Here is an 11,338-nt window from a genome sequence, read left to right on the forward strand (position 1 = left end):
GCCTGAGTTACTCCCGGGAGCAGGGGAGGGGAGAAGTTGGGGGCCGGGGGTGGGGGGACTCTTTCCCAGAGCACCCTAGTACCTCACTGCTTTTTGTAGCCAGCTGACAGGACAGCTACCTGTCCATATGCCTTTCACTGCTCTGCAGAGGAAGCTAGAAACCTCCTGGCTCTGAAGACAGACCCTACAGGCTTTAACAAAATGAGTAAAAAAATCAAAAGAACGATTGATAGTTTCTATACAGAAAGAGAACAGCTTTTCAACCCTGAAGAAACTAATAGCAGACAGTCTCCATACAATTGTTGGCCCCCAATACAAGAGGCTCTCCTAGAAGAGACTATTAAAAACCTTAAAAGAGAATTAGAAGAAAAATGGGGAAAGGAAAGAGAAGCTATGCAAGAGAGTACAGAAAAGACAAATAACTCACTAAAAGAAAAAGTGGAAAAAGTGGAAAAAGAAAACAACTTCCTGAAATGTGAATTGGAAAAGTTAAAAAACTCAATGAATTGGGCCTGCAACTTAAAAAGGTAGAAAAAGACCAAATTAAAAACCCCTTAAATTACTAAACTTGAAATTTTAAAATTAAAAGGAGAAATTAATAATATAGAAAGTAAAAAAAAAAACTATTGAACTAATAATTAAAACTAAGAGTTGGTTTTATGAAAAAAACCAATAAAATTGCTAAACCTTTGGTAAATCTGATTAGAAAAAGGAGAGAGGAAAATCAAATTAGTAGTCTTAAAAATGAAAGGGGAGAACTTTCCACCAATGAAGAGGAAATTAAAGAAATAATAAGGGGTACTTTGCCCAACTTTATGGCAATAAGTTTGATAACCTAAGTGAAATGGATGACTACCTCCAAAAATATAGGCTTCCCAGATTATCAGAGGAGGAAGTAAATTTCTTAAATAGTCCCATTTCAGAAAAAGAAATAGAACAAGCTATTAATCAACTCCCTAAAAAGAAATCCTTGGGACCAGATGGATTCACATGTGAATTCTACTAAACATTCAAAGAACAATTAGGCCCAATGCTTTATAAACTATTTGAAAAAAAAAATAGGGAATGAAGGAGTTCTACCAAATTCTTTTTATGACACAGACATGGTAGGTGGAAAACCTAAAACAGGTAGGTTGAAAACAGAGAAAGAAAATGATAGATGAATCTGCCTCATGAATATTGATGCTAAAATCTTAAATAAGATATAAGCAAAAAGACTACAGAAAATCATTCCCAGGATAATACACTACGATCAAGTAGGTTTTATACCAGGAATGCAAGGCTCGTTCAATATTAGGAAAACTATCAATATGATTGGCCATATTAATAACCAAATTAACAAAAACCATATGATCATCTCAATAGATGCAGAAAAGGCATTTGATAAAATCCAACATCCATTCCTATTAAAAACTCTTGAGAGTATAGGAATAAATGGACTTTTCCTTAAAATAATCAGTAGCATCTATTTAAAACCAGCAGTAAGCATCATATGTAACAGGGACAGACTGCAACCATTCCCAATAAGATCAAGAGTGAAACAAGGTTGCCCACTATCACCGTTACTATTTAATATTGTATTAGAAATGCTAGCTTCGGCAATAAGAGTTGAGAAAGAGATTAAAGGAATAAGAATAGGCAATGAGGAAACCAAATTATCACTCTTTGCTGATGATATGATGGTATACTTAGAGAACCCCAGAGATTCTACTAAAAAGTTAATAGAAACAATCCAAACCTTTAGCAAAGTTGCAGGATACAAAATAAACCCACATAAGTCATCAGCATTCTTATATATCACTAACAAAACCCAACAGTTAAAGTTACAAAGAGAAATTCCATTTAAAATACCTACTGATTGTATAAAATATTTAGGAATCTATCTGCCAAGGGAAAATCAGAAACTTTATGAGCAAAACTACAAAACACTTTCCACATAAATTAAGTCTGATCTAACCAACTGGCAAAGAATTAAATGCTCTTGGATTGGGTGAGCAAATAGAATAAAAATGACAATACTACCTAAACTAATTATTTATTTAGCGCTATACCAATCAGACTTTAAAAAAAAAAAAACAAACTATTTTGATGACCTAGAAAAGATAATAACAAAGTTCATATGGAAAACCAAAAGGTCCAGAATTTCAAGGGAATTAATGAAAAAAAAAATCAAATGAACGTGGCTTAACTGTACCAGATCTAAAATTATATTATAGAGCAGCAGTTACCAAAATCATTCGGTATTGGCTAAGGAATAGATTAGTTGATCAGTGGAATAGGTTAGGTTCAAAGGACAAAACAGTCAATATCTATAGCAACCTAGTGTTTGACAAACCCAAAGACCCCATCTTTTGGGATAAAAACTTACTGTTTGAGAAAAATTGCTGGGAAAATTGGAAACTACTATGGTAGAAACTAGACATCGACCCACACTTAACACCGTACACCAAGATAAGGTCAAAATGGGTTCATGACCTAAACATAAAGAATGAGATTGTAAATAAATTAGAGGAACACAGGATAGTTTACCTCTCAGACCTGTGGAAGAGGAAGGAATTTAGGACCAGAGAAGAACTAGAGCTCATTACTGATCACAAAATAGAAAATTTTGATTATATCAAACTGAAAAGTTTTTGTAGAAACAAAACTAATGCAAACAAGATTAGAAGGGAAGCAATAAACTGGCAAAATATTTTTACTCAAAGGTTTTGATAAAGGCCTCATTTCCAAAATACATAGAGAATTGACTCGAATTTATAAGAAATCAAGTCATTCTCCAATTGATAAATGGTCAAAGGATATGAACTGACAATTCTCAAATGAAGAAATTGAAACAATTTCTAGCCATATGAAAAGATGCTCCAAGTCATTATCAATCAGAGAAATGCAAATTAAGACAACTCTGAGATACCACTACACACCTGTCAGACTGGCTAGAATGACAGGGAAAGAAATTCGCAATGTTGGAGGGGATGTGGGAAAACGGGGACACTGATACATTGTTGGTCGAATTGTGAATACATCCAACCATTCTGGAGAGCAATTTGGAACTATGCTCAAAAACTTATCAAACTGTGCATACCCTTTGACCCAGCAGTGTTACTCCTGGGCTTATCTCCCAAAGAGATCATAAAGAAGGGAAAGGGATCTGTATGTGCACGAATGTTTGTGGCAGCCCTCTTTGGAGTGGCCAGAAACGGGAAACTGAGTAGATGCCCATCAATTGGAGAATGGCTGAATAAATTGTGATATATGAATATTATGGAATATTATTGTTTGGTAAGAAATGACCTACAGGATTATTTCAGAAAGGCCTGGAGGGACTTACACGAACTGATGCTGAGTGAAACGAGCAGGACCAGGAGATCGTTTATATATTCCAACAACAATACTATATGAGACCAATTCTGATGGACCTGGCCCTCCTCAGGAAGGAGATAAACCAAACCAGTTCCAATGGAGCGTTAATGAACTGAACCAGCTACGCCCAGCGAAAGAACACTGGGAGATGATTAAGGAGCATTACATTGAATTCCCAATCCCTATATTTTTGCCTGCCAGCATTTTGGATTTCCTTCGCAGACTAATTGTATAATATTTCAGAGTCTGATTCTTTTTGTACAACAAAATAATGGTTTGAACATGTATATTTATTGTGTATCTAATTTATACTTTAATATATTTAACATCTACTGGTCATCCTGCTATCTAGGGGAGGGGGTGAGGGGAAGGAGGGGCAAAATTGGAACAAAAGGTTTGGCAATTGTCAATGCTGTAAAATTACCCATATATATAACTTGTAAATAAAAAGTTATCAATAATTATTAAAAAAGAAAAGAAAAGAAAAGAAAAAAAAAAACATGAGGGTCATTACACAAGCAAATAGTAACACAGGCTAGTAGTGATGTAACAAACATGAATTTACAAGAGGAATTATTCATGTCCATAAGTTCTAGAAATAATCCAAAACCAGTCTATAGTCCATTACTTTACATGTACAGTGAATCCAATAATTCCTACAGATTTTGAAGTCCTGTATCAATCTTATCATGTCTCAGGGAATCCAAAGATTCCTGATGGTTTTAAAATTCTTTAAGTCTCATTATCTGCCATGTTCTTTTATTGTCAGATGTTTCTTAGGTCTTCTCTTTTGTTTTGAAGTTATTCTCCTTTTCTGTCTCTCTCCAATGGACAAGGCAAATACAGATCGTTGGCTCCCATCTGATTCCTTCTCCATCTGTAGTGATACAAGCAAACCCTTTCTCCCAAGCAGTTAACCTATCTAATCCCTTCTATTTACCACTTTTTACATCTTTCCTCATCATCTGTCAATTACATCAGATCTGCTCACACTGAACACTGCCCTTCTGTCAGGTTAAAAAGTGTATATTCTACCCAAGTGTAATCCCTTTCTCCCATCTGATTTTTTTTTTTTTTTTTTTTTTTTTGCTGATTGATCACATCAGAGTCCTGAACTTCAAAAGACTTTCTCTATGTAAACTCAACTGGTATCATGCCCCACTTGTTTTTTGTTTGAGGTCTTGGAGCTGAGCCTCACCTCTCGTTTCCCTGGGTCAATCTACAGTTTGAAGCCCAGTGGAAGCCCTTATTGCATTTTGAAGATAGGATTTTGGGTCTTCTCTCACTCTGTAGTCTCACTCTATCTCTATACCTACACTGAGCTTTCAGATGCCCTACTTTACCACACTGAAAGCATTGACAAGTCTCTCTGGAAATCTCTTGCCAAGAGGGACTCTGTCTTCCCATGTTCTGCATCATAGCCTGGGTATAAAAGGCATTTGTGCCCACTGTGGCACAGCATTTGTGGTCTCCTCTAAAGGAGCATCCTTGTGTAGTCCAACAATAATTCTACAATTAACATTTTCTCTAGCAAGCTGTTTGATCATTATTCCTGTTGCTGAATTTTCACCAGTCGTTCATATGTCAGCTGTTTGCAGATGTCCCATGAAATCAGCAAAGTATTCATTTGAAGCTTGCTCTGTTTTTGTGAAGGCTTCCTGTCCATCTTTTTGTCCTGGGAGGGAGTTCCATGCTTTTATAGCAGCAGTAGCAATTTGATCATATGCTGTCAAAGGATAATTAATCTGTCCTGAAGCTTCTGCATATTGACCTTTACTTGCTAGTTGGTCAAAGGTGACTTGTATATTAACTCCAGTTTGCCTATTCTGCTGAGCTTGTATCCTACAAAGTTTACTGTACTCCTAAAGCCACAACAAGTTTTGTCCAGTTTCTAAACATGTCCTTGCTATAGATTTGCAATCACTAGGGGTTAAAATTTCATAAGCCAAATTCTCTAGTACCGTCTTAACATAAGATGATGTAGCCCCATAAAGAGTGCAACTCTTTTTCAAATCCTTGATTTTTTTCCAGATCAAAAGGAATGTATCTCTAATGCCTTGACCTGAAGAATCAAATTCTTCAATCATAGAATATGCTTATATGCTTATATTAAATCAGATATATCTCATCCTTCTTTGTAACTTTAACTAGTGCCTTTTGTAATCTTGTCATAGGCTGCTTCATAGGTATTACTGCCCCTCCCCCCCTCCTTTTCTCTCCACCCATGAAAGGTTAATTGAGGGGGAAGGATCATGAGATGGGGAATTCCCTACTGGCTCCTGCAGGGAAGCACCATACTTCTTAATTTCATCAGAATTTTACTTAACTCCTTTCTTTTCTAATTCTTCATCCTTTTCATCTAGTTTGTAAGCATCCTCCCCCTCTCCCCCCACTTTCTTCTTTGTTCTTTATTCTAGTACTTATATAATTTCTTAAAGCCAATTGTATTAAGTTATAGGTATAAAATGTTTCTTTAGGAATTGAATCAGGACCATTATCATTGTAATATTCACTTAGTTGCTCTCCTACTAATTTCCACTCATCTGGATCTATTTTTTTTTTTCTTTGAAAACCAAGAAGATGTGTATTGTAATGTTTTTATAAGTTCAATGATCTGCTTCCAAGTTACGAGCAATACTTTTTTTTTTTATTAGTCTAACCATGTTTTCAACACATTTTCCTTGAAGTGGAAAAGGCTTCTTTCTAAACATTTGTCCCATTTCAGCTGAAACACTACTTTAGCCCTTAACAAAGTTTCCTTCTTGTCTGAAATTTTTGTACTCACTCTAATTTCTGGGTCACCACACCTTTTCCACTGAAATCAGAATGTGTCAGTCTGGACTGTGATTGAAAATCCTTAGCCCCATATTCAGGAGCCAAAATGTAGTGTTTTTGTTTGGTTTTCTGGAGGTCTTGGAGCAGCCTTCCTTTCAACATATTAATCACTACAAGAATAGCCAGGTGTTAAAGTCCAAATCCTTTATTATATCCTTCATTAGCTAGTTTCCTTGCCTGGTGCCCAGGCTAGCTATTTTAGAGGCCTTTTGGAGTCTTGATTTCAGTGAAGAAGCTGAAGAGGAGAGCCTCCCATTATGGTGGTATGAGATGAAGTGAATCGCTCTGAGTTGAGGGCTTGTGCTTCAGCCTCCAGCCACTACAAAGGTGAACAATGAGATGAATTTGTCTCTGGGTTCCTTTCCAGTCTGTGTCTGGCCCTTCTGAGTCTCTCTCTGAGATCTTCTGAGTCTGTCTCTAGCTCTGACTCTAGCTGAGTTTGTCACAGTTTTATATGCTCTATTTTAATTAATCATAGGTGTGTATCTTATAGAACTATATTAAGTACTAAGTACATGTACTGAACTAGAGATCTATTAACCAACATGCTAAACTAGATAAGCATTGTATTCATTAATTCCACTGAGTTAGCACCTTGCAAGAATCCTTGTTTCAGAGTTCTGGCCCATAACAGGATACAGACTGAGCAGTGGCACAACGGAATAAAAGGGTATACACAATTTTATAGCCCCTTTGGCAAAGTTCCAAATTGCTCTCCAGAATGGTTGGATCATTTCACAACTCCAGTAACAATGCCTTAATGCTCCAGTTTTCCCAAATCATTAACATCGATCATCTTTTCTTGTCACCTTAGGCAATCTGAGAGGTTTGAGGTGGTACCTCAGAATTGTTTTAATTTGCATTTCAGTAATCAATTGTGATTTAGAACACTTTTTTTCATATAACTATAGGTAGCTTTAATTTCATCATCTGAAAATCAATTTATCAATTGAGAAATGACATATTCTTATAAATTTAACACAATTCTTTATAAATTTTAGGAATGAAACCTTCATCAAATATACTGGCTGTAAAATGTTTTCCCCAGCTTTTTACTTCCCTTTTTTATCTTGTTTCTGTTGGTTTTGTTTGTGCAAAACCATTTTAATTTAATATTATCAAAGTTGTACATTTTGCCTTTCATGATGTTCTCTACTTCTCTGATCATAAATTCCTGGCTTCTCCAAAGATCTGACAGGCAAATTATCGCTTGTTCTCCTGATTTGTTTATGGTATCATCCTTTATGCCCAAATTATGTACTCATTTTGACCATCTTTTGTTATGTTGTGTGAGATGTAGGTCTACGTCAAGTTTCTCACATATTATTTTCTGGTTTCCTTTGCAATTTTTGTCAAATAGTGAGTTCTTATCCCAGAAGCTGGAGTTTGGGGATTTATTAAATACCAGATGATTATAGGCCTTGATTATTGTATTGTATGTATTTAATCTATTCCACTAATCCATCCATCTATTTCTTAGACAGTATCAAATGTTTTTGATGACTGTTGCTTTATAATATAATTTTAGGTGTGGTATTGCTAAACAATTATTCTTTATATATTTTCCGTTAATTTCCTTGATACTCTTGACATTTTGTTCTTCTAGATGAATTTTGTTATTATTTTTTCTAGTTTTGTAAAATATTTTTACAGCTTGATAGGTATGTTTCTGTATATGTAGACCAATTTAGGCAGAATGGACATTTTTATTAGATTAGCTCAGCTTACCCATGAGCAACTGATATCTTTCCAATAGGTTTAATGTGGCAATATTTTATGAAAAGTATTGTGGAATTGTGTTCATATAGTTTCTGGGTTTGTCTTTCCAGATAGACCCCCAAAGTATTTTATTGTGTCTACAATATTTTTAAATGGAATTTCACTTTCTATCTCTTGCTGATGGGATTTGTCAATAACATATAGAAATGCTGATGATTTGTTTGGGGTTACTTTATATTCTGCAACTTTGGTAAAGCTGTGCATTGTTTCAAATCGATTTTTGATGATTTTCTAGGATTAAGTGTATCATCATATCTGCAAAGAGAGACTGTTTTATCTCCTCATTTCCTATTCTTGTGCCTTTTTTCTTTTTTTCCCCTTTTCTTATTTCTAAAACTAAAATTTCTAGTACAAAATTGTATAATAGTAGTGATAATAGGCATCCTTTTTTCACCTCTGATCTTATTGGAAACCCACTCAGCTTCTTCCCATCACAAATAACATTAGCTATTAGTTTTAAATCAATACACACAACTTTTATTTTAGGGAACACTCCCTCTATCCCTATGCTCTCTAGTGTTTTCATCAAAATAATGAATTATTTCTAATGATTAGAGTTGTCCAAAAAGTTAATGGGTTATTTCATTTGCTAAAGAGTTCCCATTCCTTTAGGTATTTAAGTAGACACAGGATGTGGACTTCTCAGAGACACCAAAGAGGGAAATCATGATTCAAGTAAAAATCACTTAGCTTCCAATGACTTGTCCATTGTTAGGTTTACATAAATTTATAATCTATTTTTCCACAAGAATCTAACATTACTTGTACTTATATGAAATTTCAACTCACTGCTTTGTTTTGGTATTAAAATGCTCTCCAAGTGTCCAAAACTAAAAACCTTTTATGTGGTCTGTTAACTTTTCAAGACTATTCTTGTTAGGTTAGGGTGGATAAATTCTTATTTTAAATTATTTATTTTATTTTTTGGCTAGGCAATAGAGATTAAGTGACATGCTCAGGTAGTAAGTGTGTCCAAAGTCAGATTTGAACTCAAGTTTTCCTGATGTCACAGGCAATATTCTATCCACTGTATCATCTACTTACCCCTAATGGAGAAATTCTTGATATGATGGACTAGAAAATCAAGAAGTTGAATAACCTTTTATCTTACTTTTTTTGTTATTTTAAGGATTTAGAATGATTTCCAAAATTTCTTTCTCCAGAAAGTTCCCACATATCTCCTCTAATTTCTTTGGTATAAAAATGTTCTAGATAAGATTTTTTTGGGGGAATGTAGGACTCTGAATACCTTTCAAAACCTTTATCTAGGACTTAGGAATGAGGGCTGCATTTTGCCAAAAGCTTTTTCTTCCATTATTGAGCTTATCATATGATTTCTCTTGGTTTTGTTGTTGTTATGATCAATTATGGTAATAGTTTTTTTGATATTGAACCAACCTTGCATTCCTGGTGTAAATCCTACTTGTTCTTGATGTATCATCCTGTTGATAAATTGCTGTAATCTTTTGGTAACATTTTATTTTAAAATGTTTGCATGTATATTCCTTATGGAAATTGGTCTGTAATTTTCCTTCTCTGCTTTGACTCTTCCTGGATTAGGTACCAGTACCATATTTCTGTCATAGAAGCAATTTGATAGAATTCCTCTTTTACCTGTTTTTCCAAATAATTTACATAATATTGGAATTAATTGTTCTTTAAATGTTTGGTAGATTTCACTTGTGAATCCATATAGCCCTGGAGATTTTTAATTAGGGAATTCATTAATGGCTTGTTCAATTTCTTTTTCTAAAATGGAAATATTTAAGTAATTTGTTTCCTCTTTGGTTTACCTGGCCATTTATATTTTAGTAAATATTCATCCATCCCATTTGTATTATCTGATTTTCTGCCTTACAGTTGGACAAATAACTCCTTGTTGTTTTAATTTCTTTTTCATTGATGATGATCCTTTTTATATTTGATACTGGTGATTTGTTGTTGTTTTTTTCTTTCTTTCTCTTCTCCAATCAAATTAACCAAGGGTTTATCTATTTTTTCATAAAACCAACTATTAGTTTTATTATTTAGTTCATTAGTATTCTTAGTTTCAATTTTATTATCTGTCCTTTGCATTTCAGAATTTCTAATTGGATTATTTAATTGTGGATTTTTAATTTGTTCTTTTTTCTAATTTTTTTAGTTGCCTATCCAATTCATTGTTCTCCTCTTCATCTGTTTTATTCAGGTAGCTACTTAGAAGTACAAAATTTTCCCTAAGAACTGCTTTGACTGCATCTCATAGGTTTTTGTATATTGTCTCAGTATTGTCTTTCTCTTGGATGAAATTATGGATTATTTCTGTGATTTGTTGTTTGACTCATTCATTATTAGAATTAGAATATTTAATTTTAATAGGTTTTTAGTCTTTCATTCCCTGTGTCTTTATTGGATATATTTTTTATTTCATTGTGGCCTGAAAAGGAAGCATTTACTATTTCTGCCTTTCTGCATTTGATTGTGAGGTTTTCATGCTGTAATATTTGGTCAGTTTTTGTGTGAATGCCATGTACTGCTGAGAAAAAAAGTGTATTCCATTATTGTTCTGTAAGAAATGACCAACCGGATGACTTCAGAGAGGCCTGGAGAGACTTACACGAACTAATGCTAAGTGAAATGACAAGATTATATGATGATTAATTCTAATGGACATGGCTCTCTTTAGCAATGAGATGATTCAAATCAATTCTGATTGTTCAGTGATGAAGAGAGCCATCTAAACCCAGAAAAAGGACTATGGGAACTGAGTGTGAACCACAACATAACATTTTCACTCCATCTACTGTTTGCTTGCATTTTTGATTTCTTTCTCAGATTTTTAATTTTTTTTCCTTCTTGATATGATTTTTTCTTGTGTAGCAAGATAATTGTATAAATATGTATACATATATTGGCTTTAACATATATTTCAACATAGTTAACAGGTATTGGACTACCTGCCATCTAGGAGAGGAGATAGGGGAAGGAGGAGAAAGTTTGGAATAGAAGGTATTGCAAGGGTCATGTTGAAAAATTGCCCATGCATATGTTTTATAAATAAAACGCTATAATAATTTTTTTAAAAAAGAAAAAAGTGTATTCATTTCCATATCTATTCGATTTTTTCCAAAGATCCATTATATCTGTGTTTTCTAGGATTCTATTAATCTCCCTAGTTTCTTTCTTGTTTATTTTGTCTGTTTGTTTATTGTTTGTTCTAATTTGTCTGATTCTGAGAAGGAAAGAGTGAGGTCCCTTACTAATATAATTTTGCTGTCTATTTCTTCCTGTAACTGGCTCAATATCTTCTCTAGGAATTTGTATGACACTTGGGACACATACATTTAATATAATTAATACTTCATTATTTACAGTAACCTTTCTG

The sequence above is a fragment of the Antechinus flavipes genome, chromosome 4 (assembly GCF_016432865.1).
Source record: "Antechinus flavipes isolate AdamAnt ecotype Samford, QLD, Australia chromosome 4, AdamAnt_v2, whole genome shotgun sequence".
Taxonomy (NCBI): Eukaryota; Metazoa; Chordata; class Mammalia; order Dasyuromorphia; family Dasyuridae; genus Antechinus; species Antechinus flavipes.